This window comes from Podarcis raffonei, chromosome 2 (genome assembly GCF_027172205.1).
Source record: "Podarcis raffonei isolate rPodRaf1 chromosome 2, rPodRaf1.pri, whole genome shotgun sequence".
Taxonomy (NCBI): Eukaryota; Metazoa; Chordata; class Lepidosauria; order Squamata; family Lacertidae; genus Podarcis; species Podarcis raffonei.
Window position 1 is genome coordinate 91030337 of NC_070603.1, and position 23022 is coordinate 91053358.

The 23022-nt window shown below is 42.9% G+C and overlaps 1 non-coding gene across 1 annotated transcript; it reads right to left on the reverse strand.

The window, feature by feature from the left end:
* Positions 1–21844: 21844 nt before the first annotated feature.
* Positions 21845–21923, reverse strand: TRNAN-GUU (transfer RNA asparagine (anticodon GUU)). Its single transcript has one exon. It is a non-coding gene; the product is annotated as a tRNA-Asn (tRNA).
* Positions 21924–23022: the final 1099 nt, after the last annotated feature.

A 23022-nucleotide genomic window follows, 5' to 3' on the forward strand; every position in this document is an offset into this window, starting at 1 on the left:
TTGTGTTTTCAGCACCCACCCTGTTCTTGTAATTTATTTTAAGTGTTTTAGTTCTGAATTTTAAATTGTTGGAGCCTGCTTTGGAACTTGCTAGTAAGGGTGTATCTTGTGGGATACACATGGGAGACCCAACCTGAGCACAATCAGTTTCCACAAACTGAAGTTTGACCAGGGTGGTGATCTGCAAATGAAAGCAATACACTTCTGTTGTGTACATGCACATGAAAATTACTGAAAGTGCAGAGAAAGCTGGTGAAAGCATACACAAACCCCCTCTGAGATTTTAGCAAATCAAAGCAACAATTTAGGTTGCAATCCTAGGCTGTCCCAAGGCTCATAAGACAGATTGGAATCTACTCCTCTGACACCAGAGACAGAGCTTTGACTTTTGAAGCCCTGGCCCAACTGACATCTGAGCTCCAGCACTGGATGGGGGGTCTTCTGACAAATGGCTTGGTTACAAAGGCTCCTAAGATGATCTGGTCATCTAAGTTGCCCTCCAATTGAAGATGTTGTGTTCCTGAGCTTGGCTATATTTCTCCTTTCCCTCCCATTGCTGCAATGGGAGAGAACACTGTTTTTAAAAAAATTCAGAGGATTTTTTTTAATGCAAGGTCATTCCTCCACCCTTGCTTCCACCCTGCTGGGCACAGGATAAGAAGGTGGAACTGCCACCAGCTTTCGCTCCCCTCCCTCACTTTAGGATTGCAGTTTAAATACATTACACGGGCAAAGAAAATACAGTCGGAACCTGAAGTTTTGTTTGCTGTGCTTCTTTCAGCCTCTACAAGTTATGTTTGTCAGCCCTGTTACCCCTTTTTTCTTTCTCTAAATGGCAGCCCATGAACAGGACCAATTGTTATTGCTCTTTTATGTGTGGAAAAAGTCCCTGCAAAGAAGAAACGGTATCCCCGCCTGTTTTGTACTCGCTGTTTATGGCACCTGGAACCAGCTAATAGAACTCCAGGTGGCAGATATATTCCTTTTCTAAGTTTGTTGCTGCTCAGGCCATCCCTCTTCATTACTGAAGGGTGCAGTAAACCCAGCCTTGCTTTCATGGCTATTGTGTTTCAGTGAGAGCCATTCTGCTTATGAGGCTGGGACCTGAGAGAGCTTGAGCATGCAGGTTGCTCGGTCTGCTTAATGGCAAAGTGCTAACAAGCCAGAGTGACACCTCCTGTCAAAGTAATGCAGCTGCAGCAGGCAAATCCATCAGTGGCCTTATTGCCATTATTTATTTATACAGAACTGGCAGGGTGCGAGGCAGTTAACAGGCGAGCCAGAAGACAAGGTGCCCGACCCGGAGAACAGAGGAAATAAATCAAATATTTCCCAAGCTTTTTATCACTCTGCCGGCGTTGCCGATTGTTTACAAAGACCGTGGCTAAATAGAATAAAACGGAGAGGTGTGTTGTAGATCTACGTAATAAAGATTCAAGGCTTTTGGTGTGTTCTACTTGACTGAAGAGGCAGTGTTCAGTTGTCATGTTCAGCATTGCTGGCTGTGACAGCACTGATAGCCTGTTAGGTATTTGAAAGGGGACTTTATAATTGAGGGTTGAATGCAAGAAAGTCTTTGTGCAAGCAGATTGACTTCCTCTCAGGTGACGGATTGAAGATGAACAGCCCTGTGTGAGGAGCAGGGCAGAGGATCCCCCAGGGTGAGAGGCCGGGGGAAGAGGGGGAAGCTTCCAGGTGAGAGCTGAGGCGGCTCACTTTTCTGTGTGCAGAATAAGGGTTAAGATTTAATTTTGATAGAGGACTTTGGAATTTCCCTTTCCTCCTTTTCCCCTGTCTTTTCTTCTTTATTTTCTTCCAGAGACATGTGGTGAAATTTTCCATAGGGCCAGAGGCACCAGCTTGCAAGGGTGATGGGGGGGACTGATGTTGCACCCATAAGCATGTCATTGAATTTCTACTCAGTATTGATCCAGAGTAGATTCCAATGTATAGTTAGCAGAGTAAAAACTTTAACATGTTGCAAAATAGACAAGAGGCAATTAAATTTCATCTAGCAGAGCTTTACTACTACTGAAGGAAAATGAGCATAATGGTCAGAAATCCAATACATTCAGGATTGGCACTGTCCATAAGAAATCCAGTTGCAGCAGACTTAACTTAAACTTACAATAACTTATAACAAGTCTAAACCTTAACACTAAGCATACTATGTACAGAACACCACACCAGAAGGAAAAGAGATAGAAAGAGAAAGTGAAACCCAGGCTCCTTGATATCATGGGCTGTCCCTTGAGTCCGCTAGATGACCTCGCAAGGGATCGTTGCCTTAGGAGAGCGAGAAAAATTCTCAGGGATGACTCACACCCTGGACATTACTTCTTTAATCTTCTACCCTTGGGCAGGAGATATAGAAGTATAATCAGCCGTACCCACAGGCTAAAAAATAGCTTCTAACCGTGGGCTGTTAGGCTGTTGAACGAAAAATAACATAGCAAAATTGACTTGCGAGGTGGTGTGTTGTTCAATAAGAGATTGAGTGTTGGGGGGGAAGGGAGGCTAGTTTCATTTCATTGTACACAGGGTGTACAATGACAGTAAAGGTGGTGGTGGTGTTGTCGTCATCGTCGTCCTTCTGACCTTACTTTTCTAGTCAGCATGACCTTGACAGAAGAGTTAAGAGAACCAGTTTAAACCAGCTGTAGTCAGCTTCTCTGAAGGAATAACCCAAACATCATGAAGTTTCTTTCACACAGAGATGTTTCCAGAAGCTTCCAGAACTCTCTTGAATTAATTAGAATAGGAAAGATCTCTACATATCAGATCAATACTTTCTGCACTAAGAAATGCAAACAGACAAAGCAATGATCCTCCTTCCCTAAACCGGGCAGAAGCTTCCTGGGCTTTGGGAAGGAGGCACTAGGAGAACATTTAAGAGACTAGCCTTGTCCTCCTAGTCGAATGACCACATGCCACTGAGTTAAACAGTTTCAGGTCTCTGTACAGGCTCTACATAAAGCATCAGAGATCTAACTTGTTGAACATCACTCTCTTCTCATAATTATATCTTCTGTATATTCCAATCTACCCCTGGCATTCAGAGAGGGTTATAGGTACTCCATCCCTGATCAGAAGCAAAATTCTAACTAAAGGTGAAGATTCCTCAGTAAAAACTTCTGAGGAACTTTGGGAAAAACAAAATAGTTTTGTTTAGTGATGGGTAAACCCATTCCTCAGCCCAGATAGCTTCTCAGCTTTCATTAAAGCATGTGACATTTCTGTTTCCTTTTCTCATTAGGGTTACATTTGTATATCTCAACTTGTCGGCACCAGACATCTAGCACAAAGAACCCCACATTCAGGAGACCTTTCCAAGGATGAAAGACCTTTGTTGTAATACATTTTTTTAATTATCTGGCTAATTTCAAGACAATGTAAAAAAGATAATTATAATTAAAGATAACTATATATTTTTTGTTTCATATGACTAATATTATTGTACTCAGTGGAAAAATAAGTCTTTTGACCATAGTGTGCAAATGGCTGATTAACACATTTTGAAAGGGTAACGATTTCACAAAATGAGTAACTATTATACAGTTAGCTAAATTCATTGCCACACAATGTAATGGATGAATGTGAAGTATTTTCAGATCCAAATATTCAACTACCATGTGGTGGAACACAAACTGATTGGTTTAAAATAAGAAAGCAGTACTACAATAATCTAAAAGAATGTGATTTAACCAGCCTGTGTGCAAAGATTGCAACTAAAATTAATTCCTTTGGTTTCTAATTAGATTCTTCCTTGATTTTCCCACAAAGCTACAATAGAAATCTTTCCACTATCTATTGCAAATTATTATGCTGAAATTCTTGCAAATATTTCTAAGACCGGGTTTGTTCAACAGAATAAATTCAATGGATCCAATTAACTGCATTTTCTTTTTTCTTAGACCATGGAACACAGATGGGCATGATGTTTTTAAACTTCAGCCTTCCCATCAAAGTAATGATGTATAAAATTAGCCCTGAGAAATGTATTACATTTGTGTACCTGAACCCACATGCATGTTCAACTTTAAACCCAATAAAGAAGTTATCACACCAAGAAATAGTAAAAGAATGGTTTATTACTATTTATTGAATTTATATGCCCAGAGGTCTCAGGGCGGTTCATATAAAAAGATCACAGTATATAAAATTAAATAAAAGCAATAACCCAATAATACCCCCTTAGATGACAGAAGAGAAAGACAGAGCATAAATTATTACTATTTGTTATATGATCGGCTTTAGACAGCAAGTTGCAAAGTATGCAGGCAGCAAATAATCATTAACACGTTCAAACACCTTTAGTCTATAGAATAAAAGAAAGTTCCTCTCCACTGAAATCCTGAAAGAGTGAGTGTAACATTTGCCACAGACCCACAGTAAAAGAAAAATAAATTGTGGGTTGAGGGTTATACCTGATCCCGAAGCCTAATGGAACCCAAAGTCAGGGATCAGAGATCTGTGGTTCCTTTTAAAATCCCATAACATCCGCGTATCAGAAATCTCTCACCTCTTCCTTTGATCCATCTCCTGCAAAACATACAGCTAATCGGCAGCAAAGAGATGTTCCACTGGAGCGAGTGGACAAATTTACCGTAGTGTGAGACTATCACATTATCTCACAACAACGTGATAGTAAGCTGGAGGAAACAAGCACGATAGTTAATGAATTGTGCTTGTTTCTTCCAGCTTACTATCACGTTGTTGTGAGGTAAGTCTGAAGTGAAGAGGACAAGACTCTAACTTTTGGGGGAAACAAGGTTTATCTTTATAACCCCCAAGCTGTAAATATACTCCCCAAAGTAAGCTTCGTTGTCTCTTTGAAATTATGTTTCTTTGTTAACCAGATATTCCTTGCCAATACAGATATTATTGATCTGACCTTCTCTTGCAACTGATAGGAACAGGATGTCAACTCTCCTACTCATGTCACGTATCAAATAAGAAATGTACCAGGATCATAGACAGTTCAGAAAGGGACAATTTTTGTCTTAAACATAGAAGCCTGTACTGTTGCCATGATCCATAAAAATGAACCATGCAGCAACTTCAGATAAGCACCCATGCTTACAAACATCACTCATCTGTATTATCCAAATTGATCTTTCTTCAAATTTTATTGGAGAGCTTGCTTGGCCAAGAATTTTTGAATCTGCTACAATTTGGGTAACATTTGACTACAACTTGACCCCCAAAATATTTCTATTCTATGACTTGCACGTCAATTCTGTCTCTCAAGCAGACTTGTGATCTTTCCTGACTTCTTCTCATCTACGTGAAGGCCGGTAGCATTCTTCCATATTCTACCCTCCAAAGACAGTCATTATTTCCTTTCTGCCTCAGCTGGACTACTGCTGTGCTCTAAAAAAGATCAATAATTTCCATTTTATTTGCTAAAAATACCTGACTCTAGTGTCTACAACCTGGTAATGTATCCCTTCTCCTCTGCACAACCATCTCCCACAAACTATGTCACTTTTCTCTTCTTTGCCTGTATTGTAAAATGTCCGAGGAGGCTAGTATCTACACAGCAAGTACCACATAGTAAATAAGACTGGTTAACAGTAATGGTAAAACGATGTTAGTGTGCAGTGGTGCTGTAAACAGGCTATTGTGTGTAGATCTGAATGGAGGGAAATATATCGTTGGGGCGGTTGTAGTAATCCAGTTTTAGCATATGACACACAACATATAGAAACCTAAGGCAAATCCTTATCCTTTGCCTTCACAGCAGCAGGATAAAAGACTTCATTTGATTAAGGAGATTCCTCATCCCAATGCTGCCTCCATTGGGGATCAGCAGGGATGTTCAACTCCCAATAGACTGTGATCTACTCACAGTATAAAAAAACTGGCAGTGATCTACCCATTGTCGTTGGATGGACCAAAGTTGGTAAGCTTTTTTGCAGGGGGTGGGAGGAGATCACTGAGGGGCCAGAGAGCTACCAGGATCTACAAGGAACCACCCCACGATCTACCAGTAGATCGTGATCTACCTGTTGGACATGCCTTGGTTAGATGATAACTAACAGAACCATTCAAGCCCAACTCCTGGGCTGAGTGGGCCTTCCCTGGCAATCTATGTGGGGACAGTCTGTCTGAATTTAGCCTACCTAAGGTAGTTATGCTCATTAATTTCAATGGAACTATTCTGTGAAGTCCTAGCAGTAGATACAATGCATAGTTTCTCATAAAGCTCATTAGTTTCTCATAATTTCTCACTTGTGTGACAATCCTCTAAATGCTGTATGTGGCAATAAGGTTATAAATATGCCTGCTTATGCAAAGAGGCTTTGCATAAATGGGTGCCAAAATGTATACATATCCAAACATTGTATGACTCTCGATGCCCCGCAGCTTGCTGTAATGCCAACATTCACACACACAAAAAAAACACATCCAGATAATAATTTATGTTGCACTTATATTGCAGCATTTTGGAGTGCAGACAAAAAGATGCTTTGTGGAGTGCCCAAAGCAGGGGAGAGAAGAAGAAAGAAAAAAAACTCCCACAAACCGGCTTCCATTATGAGAAAAACTCTTTATCTCTTAAAGGGAATTCTTGAAAGCTCACAAACAAATATTTCATTTTTTGAAGAGGCCTGTTGTTGTTTTTTCACTTCGTGCTTCAACACCTCCCACGGCAAGTTAAAAATAGAGGAACCTCTTAAATAGAAAATACACAATCGGCCCCTCCTGAAAGATGCAGGTTTATTTGTTTCCCTGTCTATTCAGCAAATGCTAGCATAAACAGTTTTTAACAAAGCGGCTAAGAATCAGCCATAATTGCAGTCATTTCAGTTCCATCAAAGGGATGGTATCTTTATTATTTTATAGGTAGGTGATGAATCTGTGACAAAGATTAAAGAGTGCATCTCAGAAGGAGGCCTATTATATCTTCTGTCATTTGCCTGATTACAAATGCATACAAATGACATAAACAGAAGAAATAATTTTCTTTTATGCTAATGTTGGCCTGGCCACCTGCACATTTACTAATGCTGGATTAATTGCTCAAAGATGGATTATGACAAGGTAAAGAAAGTGAATGCCTATCATTATTTTAATCCAGTCTCCTTGATCTTGCTATTTGCTGCAGATGCGAGGCTCCTGGTGCACTCCAAGATTTCCTCTTCCTATTAGGGCTGTCCCACTTCCTTCACTGCAGAAATAGACAGTTAATAATGGAGAAAGTTTTAGACCTTGGTGGCCAGTTTCTGGGTCCAATTTAAGCAGCTCATTTGAGTGTTTGAAGTCCTAAATGGCTTAGGTTCCAAATATATGAAAGACCGCCTCCTTCCCTACAGACACTCGCAGCCGTTGAGATCAGCATAGGGGAGTCTCGTGGTAGTTCCACCTGCTTCAGAATATGCCCCCAACAAAATGCATAAATGGAAAATAATGAAGAAAGCTCAGGTTATGAATACATAATATTAATTGTTATTAATTATAAAGGAATTTTCTTTATAATTCTTTCCCCACTTTACCCAAATTCAGTTCAGCTGTATTTTACATGATGAACAATCTGCTATATTATTATTATTATTATTATTATTATTATTATTATTATTATTCCCTGCCCATCCAGCTGGGCTTCCCTAGCTACTCCGGGCACTCACAGCACATACAGAATTGTGAAACAATAGACATTAAAAATTTCCCAATACAGGGTTACCTTCAGATGTCTTCTAAAAGTCAGATAATTGTTTGTTTCCTTGATATCTGATGAGAGGGCATTCCACAAGGCGGGCGCCACTCCAAGAAGGCCCACTGTCTGGTGAGAATCAGGGCCAAGCTACAGTGTATGTTGTGTATATTCTAAGAATAAAGTTACACGCACACACACACAAATTGCCTGCGGGGTGGGGGCTCTTTTGTGAGGAATACAGTGGTACCTCGGTTTTAAGAACAGTCCTGTTTATGAACTATTCGGTTTACGAACTCCGCAAAACTGGAAGTAGTGTTCTGGTTTGCAAACTTTACCTCGGTCTGCAAATGGAAGCCGAATGGTGGAAGGGCACTGGTGGCGGGAGGCCTCATTAGGGAAAGCATGCCTTGGTTTAAGAACGGATTCGGTTTAAGAAGGGACTTCAGGGATGGATTAAGTTTGTAAACTGAGGTACCACTGTACAGCACTTTAACCCTTTACACACATACCCCACTGTTGTCCTTCAGTTTGCATTTATGAGGTAATCGCCTATTCCTTTCAGTGAGGCACATATTCACTTGCAAATTGAAGGTGTCTGGGGTGGGGTGGGGTGGAACCTAGTTTGGGACAATAAAAGGCAAAGACTAAAGCCCCCCCCCTTTACTCTCACTAGGGTCCTGATCCAGATCAAATGCACCACACTGGAAATTTGTGTAAGAAAGAAGTCCAAACACTTGCAAGCACAGCTAGAGAACTAACATAATGTGTAGTTTGGCCCTTAGTACATGTGAAATATGAGCCCCTTTCATGCATTAGTTGTGTAAAGAGAGAGCAGGGTTGGAGCTCTGTTTTTTACCTCGTCCCCTTAGTTGGTGCACTACCTATATACTAGTATATACCTATACTGAGGGAGGGAGACCTTTGCATCTTTACCACTATACCCAGAGACTCTCCTGGATTCTGGGACCCTATACAATTAGGGCTTTAGGATATTGGGAAGCATCCACTTGAAGAGGTAAATGCAGGAAGTATTCTCCACATTAGATGGCTACACTAACCCAAGGACTGGGGGAGCAGGGAGGAGGAGTTCCATGCCACAGGATTGGGACCAAAGGCATGTCCCCACAGCCCCTCTCCGTGTGCTTTCTCTCATCACACAAGTCACACTACAGTTCCAGATTCTAAGCACAAATCTACTAGTTTGGTGTGTGTGTGTGTGGATTTACTCTGGGTGAGAAGGATCATTCGAAACACGTCCCACACTTGTTTTTAGAATATTCTTTTCTTATTTTGATATCTTCTCTCTTAGAAACAAAGGTTCTGTTGCACATGACTAACTTCTCCTAATTATGTTGGTTTAACTGCAAGGGCTGCGTGGAACATCAGGGAATATGAGGACATAAACACATTTTGCTGTAAAATTAAACACAGTCCTTGTTGCCCTGAAATGTGCCATTGTGCCCTGCTACCTAAAATGCTGAACTTCACATCTTAAAAACCTGGGTTCAAATCACCCAGTATCCAACTTGGGCAAGAATCTTTCTCATAGCTTCTGTGTTAAAGTTGGAATGAGACTAAGATTTCTGTTTTTATCTCATTTTATCTCAAATGAACTGAACATTGCATTCTGCACATTAGGGTTTCTATTTATTTATGAATATATAACCGGTTGCCTTGACAGTGCATACCTATGTTAAATGCAGACTACTAGAGTTATGTAATCTGCACAGATTTTTATGTTTTTATTGTTCTTAAATGTTTAAGATATTTTAGATGTAAACTGTTTTAAATACTTTTTAATTTCAGTTTTAATTGTATTGTTTTACCACTTTGGCATTTGCCACTCTGGGCTCCTTTGAGAGCTCCCCCAACCTCATCATCACCCTGGCTTTACCCATTCCTTTCCAGGTGTGCAGCCTTGGTGCCAAAGCCACTGTGCCCCCACTTTATGCCCCACTGCTGCCAATAAATAACCAGGGAAATTTATTAAAATCTGTAGTTAGAACCCAATGTTGTTTTGCCCACTAGATTATGGAATCATCTGTTATGCAACCAGCAACACAATCTTCACAAGGTGCTTATTGTCATGTTTCTCCAGTGACAACCCTTGCATTATTTCAGCAGGTGTTGTGTTGCTAGTTGGTGTTCTTTTCAAAGTTATTCCCCAAGCTTTTTCTAGGGAACAGGTAAATTTGATATGATGCTTCAGCGGAGCTTATATATGAGTAACCATAAGCTCTCCAAGGCAATTTGAAAAATCTCTTCCTGCAACTAGGCATTAGTATGCCGAGAACAGCTTTACTGCATTAAAAAATGATTGTGTGGATCCAATTCTTAGTTTCTCTCTTTCATTTTCCCCGGTGATCCTACATAGAAAGAATAAACAGCTGATTAGATGTATACCTGTGCCACAGTTGGGCAATCTGGTCCCATGTCCTACAATATGTCAGAAATAAAAATCAGGGTGCCCCTGTAACACCCCATTGTCAGACCTGGAACCCCCTTTACATATTCCTTAGGAGCTTTCTCAACCCACAATTCTCTGCAGTGGGCTAGTGAATAATAATAATAATAATAATAATAATAATAATAATAATAATAATAATAAATTTTATTTATACCCCGCCCTCCTCAGCCAAGACCAGGCTCAGGGCAGCTAGTTGATTGAAATTGTATTTCAATTGATTGAAATACAGCTTAAAAACAAAATTAAAATACAACATTAAAACATTAAAATGAATCTCATTTCAGGAGCTGTCTTACACTAAGCAAGAGCATTGGTCTACGCAGGTCTGCTTTTTTGCAAGAAGAACCACTCCTTGGCATGGTGAGACGTTCCAGATAGGCAGTGCTTACTCGTGTTTGCTTTGCTTTATGATGAGGAATCATTGGAGCATTCCAAACCTTCATTTACACCAGGATGGATGTGGTTCAGAGGTTTCCCCTCCTCCATGGGTGGATGAATAGGTCAATTTGAGTTTCTCATTATTCCAGTCTTATGCTCAGTTCTCCATATCAGTTGGCATATTTTTTAAGGTCCTCATGAAAATTAATTTTAGTGTACAATACTCATAACACATATTTTTAATGTAATCTTCCCTAAAGATGCATGTTTTGGGAAGCAGTTCTCGCTATTGCAATGCATTTATTTTATTTTTATTTTTGCTTTCCCCCGCTTATATATGCATTTTTGTACACAAATGATTGAAGAACTGCACTACGGAATTTGGAGAACTGTGAATTCAGAACCATAGGCGCATTTCAATTTGTGCACTGCTTTGGGAAAGTGTGACATAGATAGGTTTGCGTTCCTCTCCCCCATCCCAAGCTTCTGCTCTGCCGCCACCAACAGAGTGACACTAATATCCATCCCTTGAATGCATGGGTGGGCAGGAGGCATGTTGGGTATATCCTTACCTATAGAGGCCAACCCCCTGAAATGAGGCAAGGAGAGAGTGGGACGAAGGCAGTTTGAGATCCACTAGATCACAAACCAGCCTGTCATTACCCAATGGTCCCATTACTGAGTGACATTGGGCCCAATCCAAATTTGATCTCTGTACTAGCTTGCAGTTGGTGCAGGAATTAAGCCGCATCACCCTTCCCTCACCTTTCACTATTGCCACTGTAAGCAGCTAAGCTGTGGGTGCAGGAACTGCATTGGACCATAATTTTGTAATCATTGGGTTTATTAACAAAGATGCAGGTTGAGCATCGCCCTACAACAGATTTTCAAACAGGCACAACTTTCTAGCCCAAAAGCACTTCCCAGAACTCAGAACAAGCCCTCTCTCTCTTTTACGGGAGATAGCAAAATGAAAGTGAAATGGGAAATGTAAGATGGATTTCAACCAGTCCACAACTTTTACTGAATATTGGGCTAACAAACTCAACCTGCCATAAGACTACAGCATGATAATGACCCTGTATAAACCTGGTGCATCGTTGGCATAGCAATAAGACACCCAGAGTTGAAGCTTATCACTTGACTTCCCTCCAAATTTGAGAGCCTGTGGAATTCTGTCAAATTAAAGTTTAAGCTCACTGTTCAGTATAAATCACAGTGTGCAAAAATAAAAAAAATAGAAAACCCCTACCTGACCCTTGAGGAGTCCAAACATGTTCTGGATGTGTGCATAGTTAGCCATACTGATAAGTTTCAAGTTGCATGCATGTATTATGTTTATTGATAACTCATTTTTAAAGATCTAAGCTTAATATGCATAGAATGCTATGCAGAGGAGTTTGCATTAGGCAGGAGAGTGTTTAAGGCTAATTGATGACTCAACCCTGGAAACCTGAGCTGCACTCTGCCTGTCAGCAGGAAGATGAAACCTGAGAATTCAAGAGTCTTAGTCAGTAGTGGGAGCCAGCAGCATTAGGAGCAGGGAGCTTGTATAGGATCTCCCTTTGGGACCAGAGAGAGGAAAGCTATTGGATTGTATTAAGGACTAAAAAGAAGAATGGATCACATTGCTAGTTTGCTAAAGTGTTGCTTTGTATTTTTGCAATGTTTTATTTTGTAACCAGTTTAAGAGATTAAAACAAACAAACAAACAAACTGGAACTCATTCTTGTGATGGACTTTATTTCATTTCCACTCTGCACAAGGTCCAGATCAGGGATTCTGTTTGCAACACCTCTAACACTCACTTCTAGTTAAGCTGAATCTCAATTTGTCAGATTCCTCCTCCCTCTCAGTCCTAATGATTGTCCCTAATATATATATATATATATATATATATATATAAACACACAAACCCACAACACAATGAACACCCACTCCTAGAGCCAGTGTGGTGTAGTGGTTAAGAGCGGTGGACTCGTAATCTGGTGAACCGGGTTCGCGTCTCCGCTCCTCCACATGCAGCTGCTGGGTGACCTTGGGCTAGTCACACTTCTCTGAAGTCTCTCAGCCTCACTCATTTCACAGAGTGTTTGTTGTGGGGGAGGAAGGGAAAGGAGATTGTTAGCCGCTTTGAGGCTCCTTAGGGTAGTGCTAAAGCGGGATATCAAATCCAAACTCCGCTGCTGCTGCTGCTGCTGCTGCTGCTGCTTCTTCTTCTTCTTCTTCTTCTTCTTCTTCTTCTTCTTCTTCTTCTTCTTCTTCTTTGACATCTGAAAAAGTTCAGAGAAGTGGCCTGCTGGTGAGGACATGAAACACCTCAGCCACCAAGAGGCCACTAAATGACAGAGGAAAGTTCTTTCCCAGCCCTATGAGGAAACAGCAGTTGCCAAACAACCATAAGGTCAGGTTTTCAGGGAGGGGAGGGGAGTAACAGGAATATTGCTGGCAGTGGCAGGAGAAATGTCCATCATGAGCTTCAAGACCCCAAGAGAATCAAGGAGCCTTGACTGGCTGTGCTGCAAGCAAGGAATAGCTCAGCCAACCAATAAAATGGTGACATCCCAAACTGGTGCTTTTCCCATCCTACCCACCCCAGTCTTCACCAGCTCCTTTGCCTGTCTGCACAAGTTGACAATATGGGAGTGTTGCTTGCTCATTCAAAAAAACATGCAGCATCTGTTCCAAAATGCTTCTGTTGGTTTCCACTCACAGCTGGCTGGTATATACGGGAAGGCCCTTAGTTCTTCCCCAGGGTGCCTCTGAATAAATACATCGGGCTCAATAGACATACTCAGAGGTACAGAACAGCTTTGTGCTCTCCCACCCACAGCAGCACCCTCATGCATTCCAGGCAGTGGACAAGTTCTGTGAGCAACCTCTTTTGCACAACCCTGCTTCCTCCACTAAAGTCAATGGGGAAGCCTAAAGCTGCATGGCTTGAAAATGTACATGGAAGTCTAGAACTGGGCTCCAACCATGGGATGCTAGGATAGATTATATACCGGTAGCTTTAAAAAGTCCAGAGAAATGAATAAGTGTGCATAGACTTCCCCAAAAGCTCTGGTAAATCTACAGCTATTTTCCGCTGCAAAGAAAAGGAATTAAATTGTTGTGATTTGTCTTCCTTTGGCAATACATTTTTAAGGGAGAAATGGAAATGTTGCATTGCCCAACATTGGCCTGTACCTTAAAATTAATTATTGAGCAGTTACCATCAGTATACCATTATATGTGAGCAGCCTGACAGGCCCACTCTGAAATGTTAACCTTTGCAGGCATACAGCTCGGAAAGAAAATAGCTTCCCATGGCAGTTGTGAGATTCAGTTTGGTGACAGCATTCTTCCTTTAATCGATAGGAGAAGCAGAAAATCAAATATTAATGAAGGATGGTTAGCCCGGGTTCTCTGTATGTCTAGCAAATGCTTTTTCTTTTTTCATTCTGGGACTGGGTATGAGGCACTAACACAGAACTAAAAGTGGCATTTTTCATTTCAAGTGTATTCTGGAGTATCCTCCTTGTCTCTTCTCTCGCTCATTGCCAGGGCCGACAAGCATCATAAAGAGATGCTCCATCAAAACGGAGTCTGCAGGAGGATGAAAATAATGTTGTTGCTGAAGCAAATGCATCGTCTCAGAGGGCGTGCATGTCCATCATATTGTGTCGAGGCTCGACGGTACATTGCAAGGTTAGAGATTCTAATGCATGCTGCTGCAGCAATACCATAAGTAAGTATCTCTGGTAGCACAAGGAATCGCTCTCTCACACAGATTTTGTTCCATTCTCTTGGATTGGACTGATGAGGGAAGACAGTTCCATATGCTGAAAAGCAGCACTTTTCATATGCTGAAAAGCAGCACTTAGATATAGGGAGGGGGAAGAAATTCGATTCTCTTCACCAGGCCCCTGTATAGGAGGGGAAGCTGGGTACACTTGCCCTGGGCCTCAGAGGACTAAGCCAGCCAGGGACCCCCACCAAGGGCCTGCCGGACTTACGCTGTTAGGCCAATAACACCCCATTCCTCCTGGGTGCCCTGGGCCTCAGACAAGCTCTTCACCTTTATATGAAAACCTGCTGAATTGATAAGTACATAGGAAAAGCCTACTGCATCAGGCCAATGGCCCATCTAGTCCAGCATCCAGTTCTCACAGTGGCCAACCGAGATGCATGTTGTTGTTGTTGTTTAGTCGTTTAGTCGTGTCCGACTCTTCGTGACCCCATGGACCAGAGCACACCAGGCACTCCTGTCTTCCACTGTCTCCCTCAGTTTGGTCAAACTCATGCTGGTAGCTTCGAGAACACTGTCCAACCATCTCGTCCTCTGTCGTCCCCTTCTCCTTGTGCCCTCCATCTTTCCCAACATCAGGTTCTTTTCCAGGGAGTCTTCTCTTCTCTTGTATTGGAGTCTCAGCTTCTGTGAGCACTCAGGGCTGATTTCCTTAATAATGGATAGGTTTGATCTTCTAGATGCATAGCTCGGTCAATAGAGCATGAAACTCTTAATCTTAAGGTCATGGGTTCGAGCCCCACCTTGCGTGAAAGATTCCTGCATTGCAGGGGGTTGGACTAGATGGTCCTTGCGGTTCTTTCCAACTCAAGAATTCTATGATTCTTTGCCCATGGGAAATCTGCAAGCAAGACCTGAGCACAAGAGCACTCTCGGCTCCTGTGGTTTCCAGCACCTGGTATTCAGAAGCATACTGCCTCCATCTGTGGAGGCTGAGTATAGCCTCCATCATGGTAAGTAGCCATGGAAAGATTTATCCTCTGTGAATTTTGATAAAGAAATTTGATGAAATATGCATTGTACAACAACGCATAATAGAGCATTGAAAAAGTTTCAAACAAAACAGAACAATCACAACTAGAGTGGATCCTAAAAATATACAGTGGTACCTCAGGTTAAAAATGGGATGCGGGTGGCGCTGTGGGTAAAACCTCAGCTCCTAGGACTTGCCGATCGCATGGTCGGCGGTTCGAATCCCCGCGGTGGGGTGCGCTCCCGTTGCTCGGTCCCAGCGCCTGCCAACCTAGCAGTTCGAAAGCACCCCCGGGTGCAAGTAGATAAATAGGGACCGCTTACTAGCGGGAAGCTAAACGGCGTTTCCATGTGCGGCTCTGCCTCGCCAGGGTAGCTTCGTCACGCTGGCCACGTGACCCGGAAGTGTCTGCGGACAGCGCTGGCTCCCGGCCTATAGAGTGAGATGAGCGCACAACCCTAGAGTCTGTCAAGACTGGCCCATACGGGCAGGGGTACCTTTACCTTTACTTACCTCAGGTTAAGTATTTAATTCATTCCGGAGGTCTGTACTTAACCTGTTCTTAACCTGAAGCACCACTTTAGCTAATGGGGCCTCCTGCTGCTGCCGTGCCGCCGAAGCACGATTTCTGTTCTCATCCTGAAGCAAAGTTCTTAACCTGAAGCACTATTTCTGGGTTAGCAGAGTCTGTAACCTGCAGCGTATGTAACCCAAGGTACCACTGTATCTCTTAGGTTTGAAGTACAAAGGAGCCTCTTCAGTGTTCACCAAACACTGTGTAGTGAAGGTGGCAGATGCTCCTCTGTGTGTATAATGACATGGAGCTGCCCTCGAGGCTACACGGAAATCTCATCATAAGCAGTGCATCTAGAACCATACTGCATGTACTACAAATGCACTTCCCATCAATCTCTGGGCACAGTTTAGGTTCTGATTGGTAAGCCTCTCGCTGGTGGCCGCCTCCACTCACACTGGGTCAATGCCTCAGGCAGCCTTTGGCATGGGGTGGGTCCAAAAAGTGGCCATATCTGTGTGTTTTGGTATCTGTCTCATTCTGCTAAAAAAGAGCCCCCTGCTCTCTCACAGCCATTAAATAATTTTCCAAAGAAAAGGGATCTCATACATTCAGTATGAGAGAAGACTCATCCACACAGGAAGACAATTGCTTGATTTATCGATATTTGATAATGATATCAATCTTTGTAACTGTTTTTTTCCCATTACTTGACAAGTATAGCACTAAATAGTGACTCATATTTGTAAGTGAACCATCAGAAATAGGTTTTTTTTAAAAAAAATCTCATTTTTCAATGGAGTCAGTTTCTCTGCAGATTATTAAGTGATACTTAGAATCAAGCCTTGATGATTCATAAATGAACATGTGAAACGTGTTCACTGAAATGAGTTCATTCATGGGTGCTTTTCTATGTTGCTGTTTAGCTCTTTGGGTGTCAACTACATTTTTTTCTTTGGTTGGAGGGGGGAATTCTATCATTGCCCTGGGTGTGTACCGTAGTACCTCGGGTTACATACACTTCAGGTTACAGATGCTTCAGGTTACATACGCTTCAGGTTACAGACGCCGCTAACCCAGAAATAGTACCTCGGGTTAAGAACTTTGCTTCAGGATGAGAACAGAAATCGTCCTCTGGCGGTGCGGCAGCAGCGGGAGGCCCCATTAGCTAAAGTGGTACCTCAGGTTATGAACAGTTTCAGGTTAAGAACAGACCTCCAGAACAAATTAAGTTCTTAGCTCGAGGCACCACTGTACTGTTATTGGTGGTTTTATTAAAGTTGTGAGTTTTATGGCTGCTCTTCTATCATATTTTATTCTATTAATCTTGGAAACTGTATTTTTAACTCTTGTTGTGTATACCACTCTGAGTGAATGTTATTTAAAAGGTATTCCCATATCTGTATTGGGTTAGAATTGATTGTGTGTGTGCACCACTGGTCATCAAGGGTCATCTTGTCTAAGCCCCTGAAATGCAGGAATCTCAAATAAAGCATCCATGACAGATGGCCATCCAGCTTCTGCTTAGAAACCTCCAAGGAAGGAGAATCCAAAACCTCCAGAGGGAGACCATTCCACTATCAAAAAGCTCTTACTGTCAGAAGGTTCTTCCTGAAGTATATATCCTCAATAGTAGCAGAGTGCATGGTGGAACATGTTACAACACACCTGACCTCCTGTCAGTCACATTGCTGCTTCTTACCAAGAATGATTGAATCACAGAGTTGGAAGGAACCCCAAGGATCATCTAGTCCAGGCAGGTCCATCTACAAGTAGCCTAAGATCTACCATCCAATATCAAAAACTGGCAGTGATCTACCACACTCTCCCATTGTCATTCTTAAACTTAAACATATTATAGTTGGCTGAGCTTATGATAAAAATAATAGCAAGTGATAGTCGCTTCCATAAAACCTGAAAAGTTCATCATAATTCAATATATTTTTTAAAAATACATACTTTGTATACTTGTAATAACGTAAGAAAATAACATTGAGGACAGGGTCCTACATAATCAGAACATGATGCATGGATTGTTGTTCACAAAAGCTCATGCCATAATAAATGTGTTAAGTCTTTAAAGTACCTCAGGACTCTTGCTGTTTTTCAAATGAGTCAGGGGCAAATGTCAACCACAGCAGTTTCCTCCATAGTTCGAAACAGAAATTGGGTGAACTCAACTACAGAGTTGACAGCCTTCCAGACCACCTTAAGAATTGGATGAAACCTGTGGAAGCCCTTTGCCTTGGATCCAACCCACCCCTTCCTTTCAAGTAAACCTAAACCAACCCTGTTATGTACTAAGTTGAATAGGATCCAAAATGCAGCAGTCTGATTGATCCTAGAACAATAGGATCCAGAATGCAGCAGTCTGATTGGTCCGCAGGAGCCACCCAATCCAACTCCAGGTGGAAGTGAATCCGCAACCTGATTGGCCTACAGGATTAGCCAATCACGTTGGGCCCATTGTGTAAATAATGTATATAAAGCAGACATTTTGGGGGAACTTCCATTCCTCACTACTCTGAGCTGAATAAAGAGCATGAAATCCACACTCGACTCCGAGTATATTTCAAGCCCTTTCTCTCTCCCAGGAGCCAGCGCCCAGGGCTGCACATGCACACACACACACCCCTTCTCGCGTAGGCGGGATGGCAGCAACCAGGAAAGGTCTCCCCTCCCTCGCACGTGTTTACTCAGGAGTAAGCCTCACTGTGCTCAGTAGAGAGCTCCTAGGTTTACAGGGGAGGCAAGGCAGCACTCCTCTCGAGGGCCAGATCCTGGAATGTTCAGCACCATCTCTCTCTCTCTCTCTCTGGATCCAAACCAGCCCTTTCTCTCGAGGAACTAGCACACAAGGCTTCTCTCTCTTGCCCAGCCTCTGTCTGTGTATGCCTCCACTTGCTTGCTTCTCCTTCTCCAAGAGAGAGAGAGGCCCTGTGTGATGGCTCCTCAGAGAAAGGGCTGTTGGGGGTGGGGAGAGATCGACAGAAACAATCACATGATCTACAAGTTGATCCCGACGTGTTGGACATGTTAGATAAGTTCAGCTCCGGTCCTCCGAGCTGATACAGCTCATCTTGGCTTGAGCCCAGCGGAGTATAAAACACCCAGAGTCCGCAAACGGAAGGATGAGGCAGGTATGGCTACATTGCTACGCTTTATTACTAAGCTATGCAGAGAGCACACAAATATACATCTTGTCTCTGTGAGAAGCAGAGAGCAACTCCAACAAACAAACGACAGTACAAAGGAAACAGGAAACCAGTAAACGTCACATCCTGTCTCCCTTTCCCATGGGAATCCAACAGTATCTGGACTATGGAATGAAAACATAGTCCTGTGACTACCAGCAGCTGCTCAGTGAGGGAAACAGAAACCAACAGGACAATGCTGATCTAGTCCAATGCAGGAATCTCAACTAAAACATCCAAGAAGGGTGGTCATCCAGGGGTGGAGCAAGGCAGTGGCAAGGCCAGAGTGGTGCAACTCACCTGCAGGAGCGACGGATTGGCTCTGATGGTGCATTTTCAACACACTGGCTTTGCCACAGCCAAGTCTCTGCCTCTTTAACTCATGAAAAACAGCAGCAATGCAATCAGCCAGAAGTCAGGGGAGCAGTGCCATGTCATCATGTCAGCCGCTACTGATCCAGAACAACAGTCAGTCTCTAAGACTCCTTTTAACCAGATTTGGAGCGGGCGAGTGGGGTGGGGGATAGAATCTGAAAATAAATAAATGTAGCATTTCAAAAGCAATCGGAAAACTGGTGGATGTGTGACTCATAATGGTGGTCCAGTTTCCTCAAAATCCATTTAAAGGAGACTGGTTCCTGCAAGGCTAGCTGAACAAGACATGCAGGAAATCAGTAGAATATTCTCCAGCACTTTAGATTACTAGGGAAAAGGCAAAGTGACAAAGGATTTCTAAAAATATCAGACCAAGTGGTGCAAATGTACATCTATGGCTGCAGCCTTATAGGAACCAGGGAATGCAAATGATTCAGGATACGTGCAACGTTCCTGAAATGCTCCTGGCAATAGAAACAACATTTCATAGATTATTGGTACAGTAACCTAGAGAGGACATATTTATTGGCGATACAAAATGAAAAATCTGCCCAGAACTCTGTGCTTATTGGAAGCTCGTCTCCTGGGTGAAGAAAAGAATTTGAAACCACCTTGTTGAATCAATTTGTTCAGCTTCTCTCGGGATGCCTTCTTTATGAGTGTTTATGCTGCAGCTGTGCTTAGCTTCTCGGGGCAAGTTCAGACAAGATGCTATGAGACCCAATTGTGCTCTTTCTCACCTTCCTTTTCTGCGATGCTGAAGCGCTCAGCTTTCAGAAAGCACAAATGGATTGCTTCTGTCCTGCCCAGGCATGCAAAGGAGCAACTATTCTGGGACTGACATCGGGGTCATTTCCACTTCCCCTCAGACAATCTCAGAAGCAAAGGGTTGCCATATTTCCAGCAGTGAAAATCCAGAAGAAGCTGTTGAGCTCTTTTTTCTGGGGTGGGCGGAGGGCAAAGTTGCTGAGCATTTTGGGCAAAATCTAAAAAATAATAATGCCCTTTTTGAGCTATTGTTTTATGGGAAAATGGCAAAAATGGCACTGGTGACATCTTGATTTTCTTGGACATTTGACCAATTTCCACTGGGACAATGCTACTGACAGGTATTCCGGATATGTCCAGGAAAATTGGACGTATGGCAACCCTACATCCTGTCCATCAGTAATAATATTTATTTATTTATACATACATACATACATACATACATACATACATACATACCTTGCCCATCTGGCTGGGTTTCCCCAGCCACTCTGGGCGGCTCCCAACAGATTAAAAACAGAATAAAACATCAAACGTTAAAAACCTCCCTCAACAGGGCTGCCTTCAGATGTCTTCTAAAAGTCAGATAGTTGTTTATTTCCTTGACAAACCATTCGCTCCTTGTTCAGAAGGGAAGGATTAAAGAAACTTCATTGCATTCTGAGTTCATATTCATTATAAGAGCCGATGGGTTTATATCTTTTCTCAGTCCTAACTTACTTGAACTAGAAGCATGCAGCCCAAGAACCTAGCTGGTAGCAGGAGCTGTTCGAAGTTATGGACAGCTGCCCCATGTGGTGAGTCACTGAACTGCATGGGGCAGCTACCTACAGACCGTGGGTGGTCTCCACATGCCCAAGTTAACCATTGAATTATTCTGGAAGGAGGACTTTCTTTCCCAGTTAAGCCTTGCTTGAGCAGCTCAGTGCAGGCAGGAGGTCCCATGTTCAATCTCTGGCATCTCCAGGTAAGGCTGGGAGAGAACCCTGCCTATTGTCAACAGTGACTCGAGAGCTTGCCTGGAGGGTTGCCATATGTCCTCTTTTTCATGGGTAATCATAGCAATCCACGGTTAAAAGTAGAAGCTGGCAAATGTGTCCTCTTTTTTGCTCTTCAAAATATGGCAAACCTACAGTGTTGACAATACTATAGTAGATGTTCAACTCAGCAGAAAGCAGCTTCCTGTGGTTCTATGAAGCCTTATCACAGCCTTGCAGCCAGGGCCATCTTAAGAATACACCCCGCCCCCGTTTCCTTGAGTTGTCTACTTTTTTAGGGAGGACCGCACTGCCGGCAACGCGCCCAGCTTTGCGGGGCTGGAGGAGGTGGGCAGTGGCTGGAGGGCAGCTCCTCCAGCGAGGAAGAGGCAGAGACTGGACGTGGCGGCTCCCGGCTCAGCTGGCCACTTTGTGTCATGGTGGCCACAGCAGGTGGAGGCTCCGGGCACGGTGCTGCTTTGGCACGGCATGGAGGAGGTGGGCGAGGACTGCGAGCTGATGCCAGGAGGCGCCGCGTCCAGCCTCCGCCTCTTCCCTGGCGCCCTCCAGAACTTGGCGCCCTGGCACTCTGCACCACTAGCCTCTATGGGTAAGACGCCCCTGCTTGCAGCCTTGTTCTTTGGACTTGGCTTGCTCCTTAAGCCTGGCTCCTAGAATCATAGAATTGTAAAGTTGGAAGGGAGCATGTAGGTCATCTAGTTCATCCCCCTGCAATGTGGGAATCTTTTGCCCAATGTGGGGCTCAAACCCACAGCCCTGAGATTAACAGTCTCGTGCTCTACCAACTGAGCTATTGTAACTCAGGCCTGACTTCTGGCTTTCTTCTCAACTACTGAATTGTTCTTTGGTTCTGACTTCTCCTTTGATCTTGATTATTCACTTGTCTCAAGGCTCCTATTTTTCCTGGCTCCCGGGTCATGTCTGATTGGTGCCCAGAGCCCAGTGTTGTCAACTTGTAAGTTCAAAACCCACATGTGAATTTGGCTACAATGCCTGGGGCTTTTCAGTTTATGCGCAGAAAGGTGACTAATGGAGGGCCATGATATAGATTTATAAAATTATTCATTGTCTTGCTAATGGCTAGAACTCAAGAACATCCGATGAAATTGATTGATAAGCAGTTCAGGGCAGACAAAAGGAAATACAAGCATACAACACATCTTTAATTTGTGGAGTTCAATGCTGCAAGACGTGGTGGTAGTAAACACTAGCTAAATGACTTTAAAAGCTGGTTGGACAAACTCATGAAGTGTAGGACAATCAATTGCTACTAGTTTGTTTATTTATTACCCTCACCTTCTTAAAATATATATATTAAGGTGGTAAGCAACATATAAGAATAAAATCAGCAAAAGCATCCATAAAAACATCATAAAAAAACACCAATAGAACATCAATAAATAACAATTTAGTGGGGGTTTTTTAAAAAGAAAATTCATATTGCAAAGGCTTGTCTAAGCAATATAATTTTCAAGACACATGCCCAACCTCTACTAGCAAGGAGTTCCACAGGACAGGACCTGTCACACCAAAGGCTTGGTCCCCAGTGAAGGCCAACTAAACCACCAGATATGCCTCATCAGAGAATCTCAGTGACTGAGGTTAAGTATCCTGCTAGTTAAGACAGTTATAATGACTTACAAGTTTAGAGGCAGCATGTCTCTCTGTACCACCTGCAAGAAGCAAGAGCAGGTGGAGGGCTGCTGAGACCAGCAGGTGGGCTTCTTCAAGGTTGGCCACTATAGGAAATGGGATTCTTGATTAGGTGGTACTTTGAGCTGATTCTGCAGGGCTCTCATGTTCCTACCTTATTGTACCTAGGTCCTCCTGTCTTTACACTTGTGTTTAGATGTTCTCCAGTCCAGCACTTCCATTCCACATCTCCACCAACCATTGTTTCCTTGC